Here is a 24,903-nt window from a genome sequence, read left to right as displayed (position 1 = left end):
GCTTATTCAAGGGAAAGGGGAAGAGGCTAATAGGGGAGAAGAAATACTATTCCCATTCATTCTCCAGTACTGTCCACAGATGGCCACAGTAGGAGAAAGTAAATAAACAGATACTCATACTGACATAAAGACTAATTTTAAAGGTCTCCAATATTAAAAAAAATCTAGAAATCTGAAATATGAAATCTCACTTGCATAAAAATTTAATATCATTTCTGTTGTCATTAAGCTCCTAAAGGTTACAAGGACTCCAAGCAAACATGGCTGCCTCTCCCACGCTGCCAAATTCTTACACCAAAAGTAGAAACTGACTTTCCATTTGCTGCTCCTTGATCATTTTTTATTTTTAATACAGTTTTTTTTTTTTTTATTGCAGAGTTATCAGAGAAGTTGCAAAGACAATACAGAGAGCGACACGATCTCTGGTCCTGATTGATTCCGCCCGACACTTCCCTGGAGGCTTAAGGTGAATGTATCACTTCAGTCTTGAATAATATGGTCCTCTACTTAGAATGACCTTTAAAGGTAATAACCACCCCAACATTCTGTTGGTTTCTCTGTGGTATTTGTTCTGCACAGAAGCCATAAAAAAAGGAGAAAATGGGGCCTTTTCAAGATCCAGTCAGTTTAATAGGCCTTATTCATGGGAGAGGTTTTGTGAGCAGGTTGCAGAATCAGACACTGCTCTTCTGCCGTATGCTTCCTGAGCACTCCATCCCCCCATTCTTTCTCCAGTTGCCCTTTCCTGGCCCAAAAGGCTTATCCCTGGAAACCGAAGCTCCAGAACTCACATGACACTGCCTGTCCTTCCCGTTCTCCTTGATTCCAGAAAGACACTGCGACTCCATCCTGATGAACTGTTGGGGGAGAGAGAAGGGGAGTGGTGAGCACGGTATAAAAAATAGGTGTTGAGAAGAATGTCTGTAACATAGTCAAACCAGCAATACATCATCTGACCCAACAGCTACTGAGTCCCACCTTTTCCCTGAGCTGCTGCTGTCAGGGGACTTCCGGGTGGGAAAGGCTTGAAGAGCAGCTGCTTCAAGATGACCCCAGGTGGTGGTTCTAGCAGACTTCAGGGAAAGCAGCCAAAGCTCAGTTCTGTGTCTGCACTTCTGGCCTGGCTAGAGTCCTGCAGAGATGACATTATTTGGGGTTCTGTGCTGGTCTTTGGAAGCTCTGGAGCTCGATGGGAAACAGATGGTGGCGAAGGATGTTCAGGTGTGTTTGCAACTACAGGAAGTTCAAGTTGCTGTCCAATGAAAAAAATGTCACAACCCTTGTCATCCTGAGAAGGGACTCCCACCTCTGTGCACTTGATAAATAACTGGGAAGTTGACCACCTATTAGAAGGTGCACTAGATCAGGAGCAAAGGAAGCTAATCCACCACTTAATTCTCTGAAATCTCTGAACAGGTGGAGAGAGCAGATGGCTGAGAGGAGTCGGGGGTTCCTGCATCACCCCAGACTACAAATACCTGCTGATTCCATCTTATGATTAAGAAGTTAGCAAACCTATTTCTTAAAGATGAAGGAAAAACCTCTGGATATACTGGACCACCGAACATCAAGCCTCAGTGTACATGACTGTAAAGAGATCATTTTGTTCACCCATATTATTGTGGAATCAGAGGCTCACTTATACTGTGTCATTTCAACCACCAGTTCGCTGCAGGCCTCTCCTGGTGTGATTGACACACGGATTATAATTTCATTGTTTAAACATTATTTTTAAATGTTGCAAGGTTTCTAACTGCATGCTTCATGCTTAATCCTTTTTCTGATGTTCAACTGAAGAAACAGTGATCATCTGCAGTCAGGAAGTGGCTGCATTAGAGGTATGGTAATTCATCCTTTCCGAGGCATTGTCCAGGATTGATTTAAACACTAGTTATTTCACCATGTATAGTGGCGTTTGTCACAATCTCCCCACCAAAGCCGCTTTGTTAGTCACCACGCCCCCACGGAACAGAGAGGCAGGGAGCAATGGGTCAGGCTGAAGCTTCCCCTGAGGATGACCTGACGTGCTAAGGGGATTCAATGCAATGGCTCTGATGTTCTGAGGAGCGGACAATAGAAGGGGAGATGAGAAACCCAACAGGGAAGGGTAGGTGGGAGCTGTTCATGGGAGAAAAGAATGAAGCCACAAGGGTGTTCTCTGGGACTGGAAAATGGTGAGAGTGGGAGTAACACCTGCAACTCAGCCCCAGTTCATACTTAGTGCAAACTGTTTGTGCAAAACCTATTCCTTGTCCCCACCTATGGAATTCAGAAACAAAAGGATTAAGGTGAAAAAAATACAAGTAAATACAGGAAAATAACTGATTTTAAAAAGCATATCAAAATTTAAAATAATAATAATAGCACAGATTTTTTTAAAGCAGTCAACAGAAAACAACTTAACGTTCTAAGAGGTTTATCACTAAAAAATAATTTTAAGAAGGACTAAGACTTACAGCATGAAGATATGTTAGAAGAATGGGCATTATCGTTTTGAAACATTGTTAACCACGAAGACGTCCCAGGATAAAGCACAGAACCTGGAGAGAGTAGGAGGTTCGTGAAATGGGAACAGTTGTGTACAGTAAAGCAGAGTCCAGCCTTTTTTCTGAGGAAGATCTGACCCTGGCCTCAAAGTAGTTGCTATGGCAACAAATGCTCTAGAAACCAAACTGAAAAAGAAAAAACAATAATTTCTGGTACTTATTTCCTCCCATCAAAAAAGAAAGAAAGAAAAAGTACTATTGAGCCTTTCAGAAGAAAGAGAAAAGGAAGAAGGGGCAAAATTTTAAAGTGGCAAGAATTTTTCTTGTTCTCTACCTCCAGCAAAACATACACTTGTCCTTCCCCGGAGCATTCTTCTTAACAGAAAAGCAGGCTCTGCAGAAGGACGCTCACGTTTCGAGCCCTTCATGCCTGGCCAGACAGTCCCATGATTCTAAAAGCAGAGGAGTGTATGTATCATAGCAGGGGGAGTCGTAGGGTCTGCAAGCAAGCTTCCAGAATTAGGTTAAAGAAATCTAGAATTTTATCTCACTAATTTTTCGATTTCTTCTTTGTCGTAGCAATTGCTGTGCAGCTTGTGAAGTTGTTGTGAGGTCCAGCCTCCTGCGACCTTTATGATGCTGGGGCTGGGGCTGTGTACAGCCCAGTTCTGCCTTCACAGCAGGGTCTCTACGTCAGGCTGTGCCAAGACGGGGAGCTGAAGGGTAGTCTGCGAGGATGGAGGAGGGGCTGGTTCCTACTTGATCTGCAGCTCTGCAGCATCGCTTCCTCCCCTAGGCAACTTGACTTTGCCCCGTAGCAGCAGCTGACTCCACTTTTCTACCTTCCAACATCCATTCTATGGATCCATTCTGTGGATGTTGGTTCTACCAGCCATCACTTTGACCCCACAGAGAGCTCAGCATCGGTCAAGCAGCCAACCTGCCTCTGAAGTTTGGGTCCAACCCCACTGGACATCTTCTCTGAGCACAGAGACCCAACACTAGTCAGCCAGGACCCTTCTTCGTGGGTCTGAGTTTCGGCTCCATGAGGTGTTTGCTCCAAGTTTCTGTATCACGACAACCCCAGCCCAGGCTCATTCGTTCCACCCACCTTAGAGGGTCACCTGCCGTGATTGACTCAGCAACACCACGGTGGTTCCCTTTCAGCCATTTCCCTTCCCCAGTATCTGGCTTAACGGTTCTTTGTTCAGAACTATCTCTGTTAAAATAATCCAAGCCAAGTTTGCCTTAACATTTTCCTGAATATAAAACCCATCTAAACATGAGAACAGGTTGTCGGTTTTCAAATAATTTTGAAATCTTTTTTTTTAGCAGAGAACAGGGAGTTGGACCAGATTTCAATGAGCTAGCTCAACTACTTGGTTGGCTGCAGAGAAAAACTTAGAAAAGCACTTTGCACAGACTAGAATGCTGAAGTGTGCAGGGACTCACTGGGGGTTCAGGAAGAGTAGGCTCTTGTCACTAGTCTAGGGTTTTCTACCGTGTCTATCGTGATGGCTCCCCGTGAGACTTTCCATTTACCAATATACATTCAGTTGATACCACTAAGTTGTGTTCCTTCCCCGCCCCACAACCTCATTCTGGAAGTCTCTTTTCAGTAGGGAGGTGGGTTCACTATGCATGGTGTTCATTTCCTCTGCCTCAAACTTCTAAGCACTAATCAATTCCATATAATTAAATTTAAGTGTCAGTTTGGTGCCTCCTCATTAACCATATTAAATTAACTGTCTTTGCTATACACTGCAAACGGATAACTTGAACTTATATTTATATTTACGTATATGGGCTTTCAGCGTTATTCCACATACTTTGCTTAATTTCAAAATAATAGTGAAAGAAAGATTGGAAGTGTTGTTTTTTTTTTTTCCCCCAGAGCCCTACCGGAGAGGATACCGAGATAGTGATTGGCTAACTAGCTTGAGAATTCAATACAGCTGCCAAGGATGGATATAAGTCAGGAGCTATCAGATCACAGAAGGTTGGGAGAGGCCATGGACCACAATGAGATCACCCAGAACAGTGTTTTTTCATGTTTTTATATGGAGCTCATTGTCGGCCGTTAAAGCAATGCCTTCCACGGAGAGGTGAGGACAGGAAGCATGTTTGTAGAGTGTGAAAGTCAGTGAAATGTAAGAATACAGAAGCAGGGAGTCAGGAAACACTTGATAAATTTTATTTTGATGGAGACAAGAGCTGTAAATAGAAGCCTTATTTGTTTTGTTTTGTTATTTTTCCCTCTCTTTTTTAGGACCTTAAAGATTCAATAAATGCTAACGGAAGAGAGCAAGGAGAAACAGGGACGGACCTATAAGAGAGTTAAGAGGTAGTTGATAAAGTAAGGTTCTTTAGAATGAAAGAGAAGATTCATTCATTCACTCGTTTACCTAATCATTCATTTACCCAACTGAAGCTTACTGAATGCCTCCTGGGTGCCCCACTGAAAAGGCTGAACTTGAGTTGGAGAAAGTACCTTCCTCTACTGTAAGAGGAGGAGAGATGGGTATTAAGAAATCAGTGTTGAGTTTGGAAGGTACATGCATTTTATTCATCCTTTCATCCCAGTCTAAGTGCCTTTCCTCATTGTTGTCTACAGAATTAAACTGTTCCGTAATGATACCTTGGTAGGGAAACTCAAGGAGATATAGAAGGGGCTATGCGACAGCCTTCGATCCAAGAACGAAGTAGGTTATTCTAACATTGTATGAAATCAGATACATTATATACGCAGAGCTTACAAAGCATGAAAATTTGTCCTAGATTGCATAACCCATGTAAACACTGCAATCAGTAATAAACTTTTTTGCAGTGTCATAATATAGAAACTTAAGGCTACAAAAATTTTCATTTTTACCAAGTAGTCCTGTAACAGCACTCCAAATAGACAGTCAATATATATCTTTATTAGCTTTAGTTCTCAGATTCAGAGCAAACTTGTCTTATAATAGGCTTCTATTTATATTAAAATTCCTAGGAGAAACAATTAAGAGAAAGCACTTGTTTTGCATAATTGATGCTTTATAGGTATCTAGGAACGTTGTGCAATTAGACCCTAGGGGATCCATCAGCGATCCATCTGGAACATAAAACTCTGCATACTGCTATGGTTTGTGTTTCTTTGACTAAAGCAGCAAGCGTAACATTTAAAAAAAAATCTTTTGTAGAAAGCATTTAATATTCTCTGAGCGTCTTGTGGTCACATGCACACACAAGATGCACGCAAAGCAGGACCAGAATTGACCACAGTCTCTTCTATGGTATGACAAAGGGAACAGAGGCTTTTTCTCTCCTGTGAGGAGGAATCACAGAATTATAAAACAAAATGATCCATCTTAGGAGACCATCAAAAATCATTTCCTGTTGGGAATGGGCTGTGACCTCCACTGGGTTTGCCACGAATAAACCGCCTTGCCCACAGGTCTTGGGAACTAATTTAAAACTCAGCTCTGACTACTCTGTTATTCTCCTGTGATTTCTCCTACTCCACATACCTACGTCTCTTATTTACTACACGATCCCTTGACTGAAGAAACCTTCTATTCCTTTTATTCAAACTTTTACGGTAAACAATTTATTAAATACTTATATCATTAAGTGCCTAGCACAGGGACATAGATTAATTTATAGTCAGTACATCTTTTTTTAAATAAGTGCAGTCAGGTTTTTCAAATGCTTCTGTTTTGTACAAAATGAACAACATGGCTTTGAGCAAAATATCAGGTTCTCTACAAAACAGCTACAAATTTAAAAGGAAACATCAGGTTTTAAAGAATATAGAGCCGAGATCAAGGTTCATCAGGCAGAAAAAAATATGGAGATTTTATGCAGACTTGTGTCATCAGCTGTGGTGCTTTTCTTTATCTTTATGGTCGATAATGAAGTTCTAAAAGAAGCAGAAGAGGAGAGGGGAAACTTGAAACAGCAAATATGACCTTTTCTCTTATTAATTCAAAGCAGGAAATATCAGGTCTCCTTTGTTGGAAAGGACAATCAAAGGCCACGTGTAGATTACTTTTAAAGAACCATCTGAAACAAGTAGCCCCAAGTCCTGTAAAAAAAAAAAAATTGGGTCATGGACCCACTCTAAGACATATTCTTTGTAAATAAGAAGAACTACAGTAAGTTAGGATTATCAGGAAGTCTCATTCTATATAGGAGGAGACTGGGGAAGGCAATTTGTTTGAAAAGCTGGGAGAGGAACTTGTTTTGAACCTACATTTTCACAGCAGATGTGCTGTTTTCACTAAGCTTACAGATTAAAATTTAGTGGTTTGGTGTGGGAAGAGGTGATGGAAATTATGTTCAAGAAGAAATTCACCCCCAACCCACTCCTTGGTTTTGACACTGTTGAAATCTTATGGAAACTCACAGATGCAGTCGTTCAATATAAGTAAGATTTCTAATAGCACAGAGGAGCTTATAAAGCATTGCGATTTTTCCTACATTACACAACCTGTTTAAATACCAAGTTAATGACCGCACTGAGATTAGTTTAGAAGAAAATATTTATTTACTTTAAAATGACAAAAGAGAGCTCTGCATCTCATTTTTTTCCACCTATTTAACCACGATCACGGAAAAGAGAAATCAACTACAATTGTAAAGCCACAGTCCAGGCTTAACTTGGTTTCAACTTAAAGCAAGTTCTTTGTGGAGTAGTGACTACGGAGCAGACTCATAGCCCTGGCTTTACATCTAAGTCACTTGGGACATGAGAGCAATGCAGGTGTCCATCAACAGATGAATGGATAGGAAGAGGCAATCTATGTGTACAATGGGATATTATTCATCCATTAAATAAAAAGCATGAAAATTTGCCATTTGGAACAACATGGGTAGACTTGGAGGGTATTATGCTAAATGAAATAAGTCAGACAAAGAAATACAAATACTGTAAGGTATCACTTATATGTGGAATCTAAAAAATACAGCGAACTAGTGAACATAGCAAAAAAGAAGCAGACCTACAGATACAGAGAACAAACGAATGGTCACCAGAAGGGAGAAGGAAAGGGGTGGGAGGCAGTATCGAGGTAGGAGATTGAAGAGGTACAAACCGTTAGATGTAAATAAGCTACAAGGGTGTATTGCACAACATGGGGAATACAGCCAATATTATCATAACTGCAAATGAAGTATGAGCTTTAAAAATTGTGGATCATTATATTGTATACCTGTAACTTATATAATATTGTACAATATTATGTTCCTTAAAAAATAAATAAAATAAAAAATAAAGTCACTTGGGAAAATATCTTAAAAAGTTTAATGTCTAGATCCACCCATAAAGATCCTGATTTAATTAGTTGGTGGTGGGGGGGCAGGATTCCATTTTCAAAAGTTTTCGGGGGACTCTGATCTGCCATCAGGGTTGAAAAGGGCTGTCAAAGAGTATTACCCTCAGAGCCCTGAAAGTGAATACTGAGTATATTTTGGAATATGAAGTGGATTACATAATCCTATTCTGTCAGCTAAGAAAAAACGTTCAAGAATTCATTTTAACAATTAGGAATTTAGGACATGTAGAGGCATAAGTCAATATAAATCATGGAGAAAATTGAAGACATTTAATCTAATAGCTTACTCATCTTTCAAATATTTTTGCTACAAAGTCTTTATAAAAACATCTCCAGATATCTAAATGAAAAGCTAATGATTTTTTGATACATCAAGGTAAGTTTCAACAAGTAAGCCACCCGTTCTTGACTCTAAAGGGAAGATGTTAGTCAGATGACCTTCATCTCATACAAGTTAAGTGTTGGAGACAGGATTTGAACCTAGATTCATCTGGTTCCAAAATTATGTTATAGCATTCTTATTAGCTTCCAAATTTTTCCTATTTATTTGTCAGGTAACTCTCTGTATAGATACCAGAATTATCTTTTGTTAAAAAGAAAAGGGGGGGCGGAGTAAGAATCTAATTTTCTTTCATTTTGAACCCTTCCATTTCATTGCTGAAGGATGAAGTTTCACTTTTGCAAGATGAAAAAGTTTTGGAGATCTGTTTCACCGTAATGTGAATATTCTTAACATTACTGACCATTGACACTTAAAAATGATTAACATGGTAAACTTGATGTTACATAATTTTTATCACAATGAAAACCAAAAAATAAAGAACTAAATAAATAATTATGAGCTTTTTAAAAAGGTTAAATCTATGTGCTTTATTATGACATAAAAACTTTTTCTGATATAACCCCAGTATGGCTCTGTAGTTTGGTGGTGTTCTGTGTACAATGCTCTTGTGACAGAAAAATGCCCACTCTTCTGTTTAAGAAAAAAAAAAAACACATTTTCCTGTTTTATCCTTTTGTGTGTGTGTGTTTGTGTGAATCACTTTGCTGTACACCTGAAACACTGTAAATCAACCATACTTCAAATTTTTTAAAAAAGGAATAATTTAACCTTGATTGATCTTTATTTAATCACATCTACACTGTTCCTTTTGCCATTTAAAGTGATGCATTTCCTGGTGCCCAGGAGTAGAACATGCACATTTTGGGGGCAGTATTCTGCTCACCAGACTTATGGTGACTTTTATGTAAAGATTTCTATTTATATGACCTTTCAGCCCAGTTATTACTCTTTGCCACCAGCTGGGTCATCTGTCTACTGCATCGCTACCCTTTTTATAGAACTTCAGCTTTTCTGGTCATGAAGGATTTATAACACACTGTTTCCTATTGCTTCCCAGTGTTTCCTCCCAGCTCAGAGGTGAGTTCTGGATTGAGTTCCTCTTGGACAATTGTTCACAGGACAATACTGACACGTGCTGTCTGTGAAATCCCCTCTGATCCTAGTAACTTAACCTCTAACTCATTCCCTTGTCTCTTCTTCTTTATGTATTTCTGAGGTATTACTGCGGATTGACTTGAGTCAAATATTTGCTTTACTACTAACACTCTGTGGTTTTCTCCGGATTTCATCTGTAAAATGTGGATAACATTGCCTACTTTGTCTGGCAGCCTGTGGATTAAACAGACCAGAAACACATATTATCTCATACACAGTAGATACTCCATAAATATTAGTATCCTTGTCTCTCCTCATTTATGTTCATCCGTTTTTAGACAGGAGTCAGGTTAACCCATAATTCATTTCAATGTTTCCTTGCTTCTGCTTTATTCAAGTGCATATTTAATTCTTAAATAATATACCTGAAGTCACTGTCAGCAAATAGCCAATCTGCAATATGTCGGTATGATGCATATTCAATAATCTATACAGAATGTTTGCTGCTAGGAAGAACTCCTTATTACATCTCCCCCAAAACATATTGAAATAGAAATTGGAAATTTGAAAATCATTATTTTCAGGGCTTCCTCAGCAGCTCCCTCTGTTATTTTATTGTTCTCTAAATTCTTCTCAGTGGGAAATCCCCTGTGCCACTTAATAGAAATAGGACTTTTTTTTTCCCAGTCTGTAGCCAGGGTCCCTACTGAGAATTAAAGTTCATGCCTCTAGCTAACTAGTTTAACTAGGAAATCCTCTCTGCCTGCCTACTTTGTTTTCTAACTTCCTCGGCCAGTGCATCTCACCTCACCTGTTTTCCTCCCTTTGACTACCTACAGGAGGTAAATGTAGTCTGACGGAAAGGTGTGCGCTAGATGGAACCTTTCCCTGATGGTTTATCATGGTCCCACTATGTACTAGCCATGGCCCTAAACGTGTAGCATTTCAAAACCCGGCTTCCAGAGCCAATAGGAGCACCCCAGATAGACTCCGACAGGTCAGTACGGTAACACCATGGGAGCCCTAGAGAGTAGAATTATTGTGGCCTGGGAGAGGGAGGTTGGAGAATGATCAGGACACTGCTGGAGACTCAAGCAGATTGATACAATGATTAGCCTGTCAATGGGAAACTGAAAACATGAAGTAGGGTTAGCCTGAAGCACTAAGAGTAGAGGGCAGGAGACAGACGGGGATGGCCGAGAGACACAGCCCTCTTCCCTCTGACAAGCCTGTGCTCCTCCTTGTTACTGGGCTGCACCCACAACTGAGTGTGTTGTGTACTCAAGCCCATTTGTGCACGAGTAACGTCCAACAGAACTTTCTATCACGACTCATGATGTTTTGCAAGCAAGAGAGAACGGAATGCTAATACTGCCTGAGAAGTCAACCATAGATATAATATATGGACTACATCAATACTGATGTTTCAGAGTTTAAATTACCTTTCTGATCTCTGTTGACTTTGAAACCTGATGCTTGGATCATTGTACTTTTTTTTATGCCATCAAGATAATTTTTATTGAATGGTGTGCTGGTACTCATAGTACTAAACAAAGTAATATTTTCATTCTCATTTTTAATTGAAGTGTACTCAGTTTAGAAGGTTAGTTTCAGGTATACAGCAAAGCGATTCAGTTATACATATGCATACATACATATATATTTTCTCAGTTTCTTTTTCACCATGGCTCATTACAAGAAATTGAATATAGTTCCCTGTGTTATACAGTAGGTCGTTGTTGTTTACCTGTTTTATATATAGTAATGTGTATCTGTTGATGCAGCTGAAAATTTGCAACTTTAAATGGCTGACTTTGGAACATATGTCTTCTAATGTGATTTATCTTCTTTAGATTCCAAATGGCATTACCAACTATCAGTGTAATGAAGCTATCCTCTCCTAGAAAGGAAGGCATTATTTTAGTTTGACTTAATTAATGGTTTATCATTTCTTCCTACAGCTTTTTTTTTTGCATAAAGTATGTTTCTTTCATACTGAAAACACAAAGAAACCATGTCAGTATCCACCAGAGAAATCAATAGAAATAAGACTTTTATCTCATCAAGGATAAATCTTGCCATTCCCCTATAGGGTCTCAGGATGACTCACCCAATCTCCTTGGAGTCATTCAGTTTCTGCCCTACAGCTATGAATGCTAATATTTTCAAGCTTCCCCTCTATGGACTTAGAGTAGCTACATCTTGGTGGCTGTCAGATGACAAGGGCAGACCTCAGTAGGACGTTGACCTTGATTATGGTTTCACTAATGTCAGTCATTTGATTTCCTCATGGTCCTTCCTCTGCTGTATGCCTGTTTCTTCTTTTGTCATCCACTTGGCCTTAGCTAAGGTGCATCACATGTGTAATGAAATTGGATTTTAGGTTTACTGACATCATAAAAATGTCTTTGTTTTTCACACAGCATTCAGTTGTTTCTCTTTTCAAACTCCTAAAAAAATACAAGCCATTGATTTCTTTCCAACATGCAAAGGTAAAGCAGAATTCTAATTTCATTCATGGAATTAGCTACCCTTTGAAACACTTGCCATGCACACATGATGGGAGAAGATTTTTTTTTGTACATTTTCTGATCAATAGTAAAATCTGCATTTTCTGTGCCAAGAGCAGAGGTCTCTATGATAATCAGAGTTCTCTAGAGAAACAGAAGCAATAGAATGTACATGTGTGTATATATACATCTCAATAGATAGACAGACAGAACAGTAGATGACTAGGACTAGGACTATCTCTATCCATCTGTCTGTCTATCTATTCAGAGAGAGAGAAGTTATAAGGAATTGGCTCACACAATCATGGAGGCTGGCAAATCCCCAAATATTCCATCAGCAAGTTGGAGACCCAAGGCAGCTGGTGAGGTAGTTCCAGTCTGAATGCCAGCAAGCTCAACACCCAGGAAGAGTCAATGTTTCAGTTTGAGCCAAAGACAGGAAAAAACCTGATGTCTGGGCTCAAGGCAGTCAGGCAGGATGAGTTCCCTCCTACTCATGGGAGAGTCAGCCTTTTTGTTTTATTCAGGCCTTCAACTGATTGGATAAAGCCCACCCACAGTAGGGTGTGCAATCTGCTTTACCCAGACTACCAACTCACATGTTAATCTCAACCAAAAACACCTTCATAGACACTCTCATCCAGAATAATATCTGATCAAATGTCTGAGTACCTTGGCCCATGCAGTTGACATATAAAATTACCATCACAGTCTCCTATTACAGTGGACCAATCTGGAAGCAAAAAAATCACCATCTCGACTATGAAATCTTGTGCACATCACTTCCTCACTCAGCCTCCAATTTTAGGCAGCAATGTGAAACAATTATGCCAAACTGAGTATGTACAGTGAGTAACTCCTACTCTCATGGCAGACGATACCCCTCTTTACCCTCACAGCTCTGAACAGTTTTTACCATATTCCAAAGGAAAAGACTTAGAGTCAGAGAGGTTAAGTACATTTTGATAATTTCTAAAATCCATTGAAACTCTGGAATTCTCTGCTCCCAAGCTGGAAGCTAAGGAAAAGGAAAAGTGATTTGGAGGCTAGCACAAAACCCTCACATGCAGAGGGATCACAAGAACATACTATCATTTCCAGTCTCCTTCTCATGATAATCTGCAAGGAGAGTGAGTGAAGGCTTTTGTAAGTCTCCCTTGTTAATTTTTTCCCTAAATATACAAAATGGAGAAGCTCCTTTAGAAAAAGAGCACGATGATTCCATTATTGCTTTTCACTAGTTCCACAGTGTAATTCAATTCATCTTTCTCAAGAGCTGTGTTTACAGTCACCCTGAGCAATATAAAGCAATCATACTTAAGAATTATGAACCTGACATGATATTAATGAACAAGTTGCAGGTAGGCATAGAGGTTTCAGTCTCATTATCTGTAATCCATTTTATCTACTGTCTGCTCTCATATGCTCCTCTTTCTGGCTTCTATAAACATACTACCCATAATCATCAGAAGATAGACAGAATTACTGCACATGGATGGCTTCATGTCCTTATTCATATCACAGTGAAGCCTCAGCAGTCTCTCCAAACAAGCTCTCCACTTAGCTCTGAGTAACTTCAAAATGCATACCTAACAAGTTATTCGCAGATTACCCATAAAACCACCACTTGACCCAGAAACTGAAATAAAATATACAACCTTTCTTAACAAATATATATATAACAAGTGCTTACATGAAAAATAGAATGCCAATGTTTCAAGAAATAGTGGTCCAAAAGCCCATTCTATTGCCCTACTATCCTAAAGTTGTCTAGAATCTGACCACTTCTCATAAATTTTATTGTAACCATCATCATCCAAGATCTCCTGAGAGGAGTATAGCCGAAATCTTCTAACTACTCTTCCCCTTTTCATCCTTACTTCCTTAGCCAATTTGCAGAACAGCAACTAGTGTGATGCTTTTACGTTATCAGGGAAATCACGCTACTCATCTCAAAAGCTGCCAGTGGTTACCCTCTTTCACTCCCCAATGGGTGGGTCTCAACGAGACCTGCTGCCCGATGACATCTCCAAACTCGTATGCTATCCCATAGCCACGTTTTCTCTACGTAACCACTTTGCTCACCTTGCCTTTCTTTGAACACAACTGGCATACTTCCACATCCAGGACTAAGACCTCTGTGTGTAAAATGAGGGCGTGTGTATGTGAACAGTGATCTCTAAGTTCAGCACCAGCTACAACGTGTGATAAACTTTTTAGCTAAAATCTCATTTCTCCCATTAATTAATTAGAAACATCTGATACTCAATTTGTTTTGGAGATGGCAAAAGCTAGATTTCTGTTTTCTTTTTTCATTTATTTTCTCTGATTTTTTTCACTAGGCTGTTTCCATTCTTAGGTTTTGTCTTTGTTTCATTTTGTTTTGAATTTACTTCACATCTTTTACCACTGTTGCCTTTATATAGAAAATTCAGCAGATCAACCTTAGGTGGAGAAAGTAAATAGCCAGTTACCCTTGGGAAAAGATTGAATGGGCTGCTAAAAAAAAAAAAAAGCCTTTCTTTTCTATAACTCTGGGTCCTTTTATATCACACGGAAAGCTTGGCTCCCCAGGCTAAGAAAAATGTTCACATTTTAATGTAAAACTTTCAGAGTAATTCAGGCTTATTAGCGTAATCTTGCAGCCCCACTGCAGATGGCCTGGATGCTGGAGGAGTCTGGCAGGGAAGGTGAGGGAAGGACACACACTGAATGGCTACCAAACTTACGGCTCTGTGCAGAGCTGCTTTATACCTCCAGCCCTAATCATCCCCTGGGGGGCCAGGCTTTCTAGTGAGCAGAAGAAAAACTCAAGGCTAAAGAAAAACTACATTCTGAAATACCCCGCTCATGAGACAGAAAACATGGTTAAGAATTCATGAACTCAGCTCTTCTGGTGGTTGTTAAATACTGCTGCAGTTGCCAGGCACAGGCAGTAATGATTTGTACGGAAAAAGAGGGAGAGGGTGTTTATGATGCCTTCCTGTCGGGATCAACATTTCATTTGGTATTATTAAAGACTTGGGGAAAAAATGCTTCAGTATGATTTAGAATTCAGGATATTTTCGTTCTTTTATTTTCACACACTCATGATACTTGCATATTCATTTATGAAATCTCCATTGCACACCTATTTTGCACCAGGAACTGTGCTTACAGCAGCAACATGGCACATATCGTTCCTGCCCTCGGGAGCTTACTATCAATGTGGGATACAAACAAACAAACAGAGAGTTAATTTGTAGCATAGTGAGTTCATAGCCAAATGAAGCTTCTTAACAACGTGGGGAAGAGAGTTTCAGTGGAATAACAAGTTGGAAGTCAGATGGCCATGGGACAAGTATTGAACGGTGGTGAGACAGTAGAAATCAAAAGTGTATGCTCGTCTCTCTTTTGAGAGATTTGACTACAAAGGGAAAATAAAAAATGAGGCCATGCCTGGAAATTCCTTTTGGTGGTATCAGGGAGAATGTTAAGTTTTTATTGTGGATGGAAGGTATAGCAGCGAGATAAGAATCCACAAAGTGAGGTCTCGAGGAGTGTCCTGAGGAGGATTGGAAAAAGATGGGCTACATGTTCTGGGGGTGGGGAGTGGCCCTGGCGCAAAGCAGAAGTTTCTCTTCCAGTATAACTGGATGAGTACGTATGCCCACTATTTTTAAAGTTTAAGGACAGGAAGTGTGCGACTTAATGATTTCTATTTTCCTTGTGATGGATGATATGAGCACGTCTGCCAATGACAAAATGGAGCAGGACCCTGCAGGGCCTTCCCAGGGACAGCCCCCACCCCTGTGTCCCCCACCTCTTGTCTGCAGAAAACCTTTAGCCTCTTAGACCTTCTGAGAGCTCCAAAGAGCAAACTTAATTGGAGAAGTGAGAAAAGGCAGAAACAAAGGAAAGGAGTCAAACGTGAACCGGGGTTATAATTCATCCTGGGACTAGCCTAAAGAGAATGTCTGCTGACACCTGCTTTAGTCTGATCTAGTGTATGTGCGTTATCACAATATAATTTTAACAGCGCCCCCTTTCATTCTTACCTGTAGCCCCAGTTTGGATAATAAGTCACCCTACTTCAATCTCAGTCAAGTCCCTCTATTCTGTTCACATTGTTGTTCTAACTGTTCTGGGTTCTATGTAGAGTGTCCAACATCCTCGCATTCCTGGGACGGAGTTTATTCCTGGGACGCAGGACTTCGAGGTCTAAGTTCTGGGTAGTCTCAGGCAAGCTGGGACAACCGATTTCCCTGTTTCCACAGCCATCAATGTTTGAGTAATGCTGACTTCTCTTAGGCCCAAAGAGTTTCTTTCCTTTCCTTTTTTTTTTTTTTTTTTTTTAACATTTCCCTTGTAACTTCCATTTTTGAGGACAATACTGCTGTCCCTTTCTCTACCTCAGTATCCACAGCCTTTCATGGTTTCTCATGTTGATATTTGGACTTTAAAATCTCTTGGTCATCTCAGACAACAACTAAACTAACATAACTAACACAAAGTTATGTATAATTACTTTGAATTCTCAGAAAAATCGGTAACACTTTTCCCCCGTAAGAATCTCAGAGAATTGACGAAATGATTCACTGCAAGTACATCTTTTTCAGTCGCTTACTCATCTATTATCACCGAAAGCTATTATCTTCCATTCATAACCTCTTTGCATCATATTTTAACAAACGCCATTTACAAAAATGTGCAAATTAATTGAGTGGGTGAGATTGGTTCATTACATATGTTGCAGCGATAAGACTTTGAGGTGATAAGTAGAATTAACAAGAGAATTCCAATCAAGGTGCTGATATACTATCATTTCTGTGCATTTATCATCATTAACCATTCAAAATAACTCAAGGTTTAATATCTCTAGTTTTCATGAACTCAAGTGATGCAGTTCAGACGATACAGTTCAGAGCGCAACAGTTTCTCTTTCGTTTGTTAACTGAGGCCCCATGAGTGTCATTGAAGTCACCGTGATTTCCAACTGCTTTACTGGCATAGAAAAACTTAACTGATCAGCCTGAATTTTGTAAACATATCCAGGGAATGCATGAAAGTATTCTCAGTGGAGAAGTGAAATATGGAAGAACAAAAGATGTTGTAGTTATATTGACTTAATTAATGTTTAATTGTAAGGATAATTCAGGAATTTCCTCCTTTTTAATAAATATGAGTGCTGTTTTCCAAAGATGTTTCAACCAAGTGTCAAGAACGAATTTCTGAGTGGCTATCAATGCCTGATAATCCGCTTGGGAAACCTGCAAGAGAAATAACTCTTGGCTAAAATTCAAGAGTAAGACAACTCCCCATTGGGAGTAAACAGCCACTTCCTTCCGTGGGGCTCCTCACTCACTGGGTGCCAGGAGCTGCTCTGTCTTTGGGACCCTGTACATACTCAGTGGCCACAGCTGATACTAAAGGCAGGCGGTAGGTTAGGTGGTGAGTGAGCTGTGGACAAAGCCACGTGGGCGACTGACCAGTAGCCAAACTGGCTGGGAGTGTAACAGACTGAAGGTCAGGGTCCTGGTGTGGCTCCCCTAGGAAAGGTTGACAGTAGCTTTGCTCTTAGGAGCAAAGACAAGATCAAACTCCAGGGTATCAGCTTTCTTAGAAGGACACGGGGAACGTTCAGTGTCTGAGTAAGGTCTAAGCTTGAGGTTCAAGGTGAGCAGATAAGATGAACAGAAATGGAGGCTGATGGCTAAAATGCAAGGCTGTCTGAGGGTTTTAGCAGGCCTGGGGGAACACGCAGAGAGAAATGTTCAGACTGGCAGCCTATCTGGCCCTGGCCCACGAACGGCCTTTTCATGCCACTGTTCTTCTCCAGCAGTAAACTGCCTTCACTTTGGCCCCTTTTTGGGGGGAAACACACCAATTTTGTTGGTGCAGAGTTTTTCTAGAAAAATACCAATGTCTGGGCCTCAGTCTCCAGAGATACTGGTTTCATTGAGAATCCCGGGTGCAGGTAGAGGTCCTCGGCAGAGTGAGGCTAAATGCTTAGGAGGCAGTAATAATAGGACTGGGGTGCTGGTTATTTGGAAGAAATTTCTTAGTGGATAACACAACCCTAACTACTATTTTTTTGGCAAAGATAAACTATTAGGTAGAAAGTTAAAACCTTGCTGCAATTGAGGATCTCTTTTTATGTTACCTTGATATCAAGAGTAATGAAAAATGGAAAGCCAGGTTGGGAACAGTTCGGATACTCACAAATCTGTTTATTTGGAAGATGGGAAAGTACTCTGGGACACTGTGCAATGTGAATCCTCTGTGGGTTTCCCAGCACACTTTGCACGTGTGACCGAGCCTGAGCTGGGTGATATTTTATAATTTTAGACATAAAGTTACTCTTTCATGCTTGTGTGTCCATTTCTTTAAAACATCTGGTCCAAGAACCCATGTGAAGCAGACCACAATTTGAGTGAAAACTTAGATTTGGCGCACAAGGGTGCGAGGAGCTGGAGGGGAGATATTTCTGGAGCTTAAGAAGGACCAGTGTCACGATGTGTGGGAAACAGGCTGTATGCATTAGCTGTGACTAATAGTACTACCTCATTACTACAGCTTGCTTTCTTCCTAAATATTTCATTTTTACAATGAGAAAATTTTGTGGCTAATAGTTTTAAAGATAGATTCTATTTTGTAAGTATGACATAAATATATGGATATATAGATGGGTACCTGTATCCATGCACTCAAACAGGAGGTGGAGTTGGTTACCCCCAATTTTTTGACATAATGTGCAGGGTTTTTCTTGATATGGCCTCTCTCACTTCATCCTTGACCACACTGTCCTCCCTTCTCTACAACCATTCTTCCCAGCCTTATCCTTTCTGCCCTACGTCTTTGGTCAGAGCCTGTTTCATGGGCAGTAATCTGTTTTGGACAGGCCCCCATGCTCACGAGGGTCCCCCACATGGTTAAGACTATGATAAAAAAGATAAGAGATAAATGTGGGTGAGGATGAGGAGAGAAGGGAAGTTTGTACATTACTGGTGGGAATGTAAACTGGTACAGACACTGTGGAAAACAGCATGGAGGTTCCTCAAAAAATTAAAAATTACAAAAAAACTATCATTTGATCAAGTAATCTCACTTCTGGGTGTATGTCCAAAGGAAACAAGGTCGTTATATACAAGAGATAGCTTTACTCCCATGTTCATTGTAGCATCATTCACAATAGCCAAGGAATGGAAACAATCTTCATGTCTGTCAACAGATGAATATACATAAAGAAAATGCGAGATACATATATGTGTGTGTGTATATATATATATAATGTATAAAGATACATGTAACTATATATACATATATATTATTCAGCCTTAAAAAAGAAGGAAAAACCTGCCACTTGCAAAAACATAAATGCACCTGGAGGGCATCATGCCAAGTGAAACACAGAGAAGACAAATACTGCATGAAATTTCTTATATGTGGAATCTAAAAAAACCCCCAAAACCCAAAAAACCAAAAAACAAACCGAAAAAGCACCACAACACAAAAAACAAGCTCATAGATAACAGAGATCAGCTTCGTGGTTGGCATAGGCAGGTGGGGGTGCACAAGGAGAGATTATTGAAGTGCTACAAACCTTCAGCTATAAGATGAATAAGGTCTGAGAAGCTAATGTGTAACATGATAACATGGTGACTACAGTTGATAATATTATACTGTGGAATCGAAACTTGCTAAGAGATTGAGTACTGTTGAATTAAATTAAATTTCCCTCCTAAACCATGAACTTAGGAGTTTTCAGAGGTCAGAGAGTGTGAATGCTTCACCTATTACATTCCTGATTTCTGCCAATTTATTTTATCATACGATTAATGTAGAAAATTCTTAGAGAACGGAAGACTCATGGCAAAGTCCATTAAGAGAAATAGGAAAAATCATTTTGCTAGAACATGGAACAGACAACAAAAAGAAAGAGCGTTCCACAGAGAAGTATAAGTATTTTGTTGACTAGAAATTTAGACAACGCTAAGAAAAAAATGAGACCTCTCTCTTCAAGTGTATGTGGAGTGATGGAATATAAGCTCCAGGCAGACGTTTCCCACGCAGGAAGAAAAATGAGAGCAAATCATAGACATGATAGAACAAGACATCAAAATATTAGAATGCTTGCAATTTGGCAAGAATTCAGGGCATGACATGCTTCATCAGTTTTGAGGATTTCGCCCCTTGACAACTATATTTGGGAATTCTATGAAGTCACCGAGGCCTGAGAGTTTAGGGTGAGGCAGAGTAGGCAAACAAACAAACAGCCTGAACACCTAGTTGGGATTTGTTCTTTTATTTATATTTTTTCTCCAGTGTTGGGAGATGGAGTGGAGATAAATTTACAAAAGAAAATAAATTAGATCTATCATCCGCCATGACCTTTTTTTGAAGAAGACCAGGAAGCGGCAGCAGCAGCAGCAGCATACAGATTTATATTCTAGATCACCACGCGGTGGAAAGAGCAGATGGGCCCGAAGTCTGAAGCTAGAAGATCCAGATCTGGCTTTTTCTAGCAGCTACCTCTGTGCTATTTGGAAAATAAATTTAACTCTCTGGGTTCTGATCCCCTCATCTGAAAAAAAAATGAGGGCTCATGTGAGCCATCAAATTCTGTACAAGTTGAAAAGATGATATAAACAAGAAAAATAAAGTTGTCAAAAAGGATCTTCTTTTCTTGAGTTGGTACAGAAGCCCTGGAGGCCAAGATCTATCCAAAAAGACATGCTGTGATTTCTTCTTTCACATCTATCTAAACTAGAGTCCACTGATAAAATCTAGTTTTACATGCATGCCTACAACCACTGAATGATAGCTGGTTGTAATTCTTCAGCCAAATAATCAGTTTCTTTTATCCTTTCCTTAAGTTGTATGAGAACACTTAAAATCAGTGTTAATATTTTAAATGATTAATCTACATTAATTGTAGTGTCTTCATGGTATGCTCCCGGGCACACCTGCACCAGAAATTTCTGAATTGCTTGTTAAAATGCAGACCTCTCGACACCAATGTACACTTGTTGAACCTCTGAGGGCAGGTCCAGGAATCATTGTATTTTAACTAACTTCTGGGGATTTCTTTTAAACCCTAAAAGTTTGGTTCTACATGGACATGTAATATTTCTCTCACAAGAAATCATTGTTTTTAGAGTCTACTCAACTTGAGAAAGCTTCAGGAGACAGAATGTATGGGAAGAGGGTGATAATTTACCCTAGAAGTGAATATGGAAGATCAGAGTCTCATGTTTCAAAAGTCATAACAAGGGCCTTCCTTAAAAACTAAAACTTTTTAAGTTTGGTTGGGAAAGTGTCTGGGAAAGCTGTGAGAGACACTCAGTCAATTTAATGTCTATAGACTAATGCTCCTAGCCTGGTGTACCTCCAAGGAAAAATAAAAAGAGAGAATAGCTGGATAAAATACAACCATAGACAATATTTTTAAAAATAAATATAATAGGATTCATTTTTGATCTACATTCTCAAATCTTACAAAAAATTTTTTTTACAATGGCCATGACATTGCACTGAGAAACTCATTCATGAAAGTCATGCTCAATAATAAAACGTATGAAATGTGTTGTTATGTCAAGTCCCTGGCTGTGAGTTTGTGGCTTCTGGCCCCAGGTGTCTCACTTAACCATCCTGGCTCTCAGGTTCCCTCCCTTGTAAAATGAATAATCTCAGCTCAGTGATCTCTGTTCCATTAAAGGATTTTTGCTTCTACTCTTTCTCTTCCTTGCTCAGCTCCTTTCTGAACAATCATCTGAGAAATATTAGGTGAGTCAGAGGAAGGCAAACATCCATGAGGACACAAGTACACACATTAATATAGTACAAACTGGATGCAGAATGGAATACTTACATCCTTCTAAAGTTCCTTTCCACAAAAATATCTATTTATTGATTACAGGAAAATAAATGAGTAGCTTTATATGGGAGAAGCCTGGCCAGCACCTCCTTAATGAAGCTATCAAAGCGAACAACATCCATAATGAGACAAATCAACATGTGAGCACCTGAGCGGAGGCAGGGGATGGGCCACAGCATCAATCCTGCAACAGTGCCTGCCAAAGGTGTATCATTTGAATCTAATCACGAGGACACAACAGACAAAATTGAGGGGCATTTTACAAATTATTGGCCTGTAATGTTCAAAAGTGTCAAAACCAATGAAGGCACAGAAAGACTGAAGCACTGCTTCAGACTAAAGAACACTAAATGCAATCTTTGAGCTCAAGCTGTATCTTTTGCTATAAAAGATATGGTTGAGACAATTGGTGAAACTTGAAACAATTTGAAGGTGAGATGATAGTCATTAACTACAAATTTTTAAAAAAACCACCTGACACCAAGTGAAACAAAACCAAATCTTCCCCCAAATAATTATTGTAAGATTCTAATTCATCCTATCCTATTGATATTTCTTTTTTAAAATAAATTATCATGCAATTAATATAATTTATTTTGCTCTTCCTTAACTCTGAGTTACATAAATGTCACCAGGCCTTGACACAGTGTCTGGAATATTAGCTGAGTATAAATACCAGTTGCGTTAATAAATGCAAAAGATTTAAAAGGGCTCTGCCTGAGTTAGAATGATAGCTGAAAACAACAGGTGTTGGGTAATCACACATTCTAAAAACACACCCATGCAGGACTTGCTAAAAGGGGGCCCAAAACCTTTTGTAAAACTGTAGTCAATGCACCCCAAACAATCAATGAAAGAAATGCAAAGGCTTCAAAGAGTATTTAGTGAGAAAGAAAATTCCTACAAAAAATCTTTCTGGGTGTTAGGGGTCCTGGTCCTGAATCAGGTAGGGAGATTCAGTGGAAAGGACAAGCTTATAACTTGAAGAAAATTTTGATTTATCTTGGGTTGGATTGTTAATAAATTAAAATGGCACTCTTTTAAAATAAGAATAGTGAAAAAAATCTATGATTCTCATTTGAAATTCCCAGAGGCAGGGAAGGGAAGAGAGATCTTTTTCTATTTGAAAAATAATGTTATTGAAACTGAGCAGGACCATGCAGGGCCTTCCTAGAGACAAACGACCTCCCCATGTTTTCTGCCTCTTGTTTGGAGAAAAGCTTTAGCCTCCTAGGCCTTTTCCAAATGCCAAAGAGCAAATCTAATCAGATAAGTGAGAAAATGCAGAAACAAAGGAAAATAGTCAAGCAAGACAAAATAATAACAGTTTAGTCATAAAAAAAAGTCAAGGACTTTTATTTCCTCCTCAAGGACTACAGATAATATCCTGAGCCATATCCTTGGGTTGTTTCGCAGAGACTAAAATCCCCACCAGGTGGAGAAAGTTAACCACACGCTGACCATGAACATGCATACCCTAGATGGGCTGGAACCAGAAGGTTGATGGCTGAGATTCTCAAAATATCACCCTGTTTCCTCACCACCAAACAGTCAGAGAATTGTGCATGGGATGATGATAACGTGCCTTGAGACCCTCTCCCTCACATTGCTTTTAAAAACCCTTCCCTGAATGCCATCAGGGAATTTGAGTCTTTGGAGCATGAGCTGCTCATTCTTATTGCTTGGTGACCTGCAATAAATGCTGTACTTTCCTTCACCACAACCGTGTCTGTAGATTAGCTTTGCTGCATGCTGGGTGAACAGAGCCAAGTCTGGTTCAGTAACATAAAGAAAGATAATATCTATTCCCTATTTTCACCTCAATCAACCTAGTACAATAAACTGGTTACAGTAACTAAACAACTAATTAGTGAAAGCACCTGCTAATTGAATGACACCATTGCATAGCTCAAATTGGACCTGATGCTGAGCACAGAGATATAATGCTAACATCAACATCTGTTTTTAAAACAACCTGCTGTGTTTTACTGTTACTCTTAGATTTGTTTGGCTACTTTATAGAAATAAAAATTGAAATAATTTATTGAATACACACCCATATGTTTATGGCTTTTTATTTCATAATGTATTATTTATAAGTATAGAGATAGAGGCAGGACCACTATGCCTTTGAACCTTAAAGCTGAAGTGGAGACTCAAATAACCATTTCATCTTAATGAAGCAGAATTCAAGGACAGTGTTCTTTACCAAAAAGAAATGGTCAGTTCCTGAGATCTATGTTGTTGGGAACATGTGTGCTTGAAGAATTCTCATCTTTATGAGAAAAAGAAACTGGAGAGTCAAGTTTGTGAGTAAATCTAAGAAAGTCTTTATGTTATTTACAACCATGGAAATGAAAATAAATGGAATATCAATAATAACTCATAAATCTGACTGAGTACTAATAGTTACAACTAACTTCCAGTAAATACAATTAATTTCTTAGGTTGATAGAAAAATATTAGGCTGTATTTTAGACAGCTTTAATGACAATGGCTTCCTGACAATTTTTGATACCATCTCACAATTCCCACTGCTACCCCAGAGATATAATATATGAACTTAATTAGATAAAATACTGGATCAGCTTGATTTTTCCTATTGAGTTTACTATAGTTGTCTTTCTCAGAACCTTTCTGATTTCAAAAATTGCCTATGCTTAAAACTGTAATAACCTCAACCCAGTACATGTGAAGACAGAGCAGACCATTCTCATCTGACATTATCAGCCCCTCAACACCTACTTGCAACAAATGTTAATTGGAATTGTAAGGGAGCAAAAATAATTTTCCTTCAAATCTAGGTTCTTAACTGAGACCCCCCTCATAAGACAGATTACAGGAGCAAAAGAAACATAAGTTTAATAATATGTATGTCTCCTGCATACAAGGAAGACAGATACCCTAGAAAACTGAGTAACTGTGAAGTGGCCCAAGCCACCACCTTAAATATCATCTTCAGCTGAAGACAAAGAAAGATGTTGGGGGTAAGGGAGGGGAAGCCAGTTATAGGAGGTTACCAGGAAAAGCCCAGTCAACAAGGGTAGGGTTGTTATTTGGATTTAAGTCAGTGCCTTTGTTGCCAGAGAACAGGTTCTTGCCTTGCACAGTAAAGAATTCAAGAGTGAGGCATAGTAAAGTGAAAGCAAGTTTATTTAGGGAGATGCACACTCCATAGATAGAACGTGGCCTGTCTCAGAAGGCGAGAGAGAGAGTGGGGTGAAGTGTGGTGGTGTTAGTTTTTATGGGCTTGGTAATTTCATATGCTAACAAGTAGGAGGATTATTCCAACTATTTT

At 39.3% G+C, this 24,903-nt stretch overlaps 1 long non-coding RNA gene across 1 annotated transcript in view; it reads right to left on the bottom strand.

Annotated features, from left to right (window-relative positions):
* Positions 1-318: 318 nt before the first annotated feature.
* LOC116658304 overlaps positions 319-24,903 on the bottom strand; it is a 66,418-nt gene continuing 41,833 nt past the window's right edge. The window contains exon 2 of the long non-coding RNA XR_004313634.1: positions 319-857. This is a non-coding gene — a long non-coding RNA (uncharacterized LOC116658304). The remainder of the gene's footprint in view (positions 858-24,903) is intronic.

This window comes from Camelus ferus, chromosome 20 (genome assembly GCF_009834535.1).
Source record: "Camelus ferus isolate YT-003-E chromosome 20, BCGSAC_Cfer_1.0, whole genome shotgun sequence".
Lineage (NCBI taxonomy): Eukaryota > Metazoa > Chordata > Mammalia > Artiodactyla > Camelidae > Camelus > Camelus ferus.
This window is presented reverse-complemented; position numbering and strand designations above follow the sequence as displayed.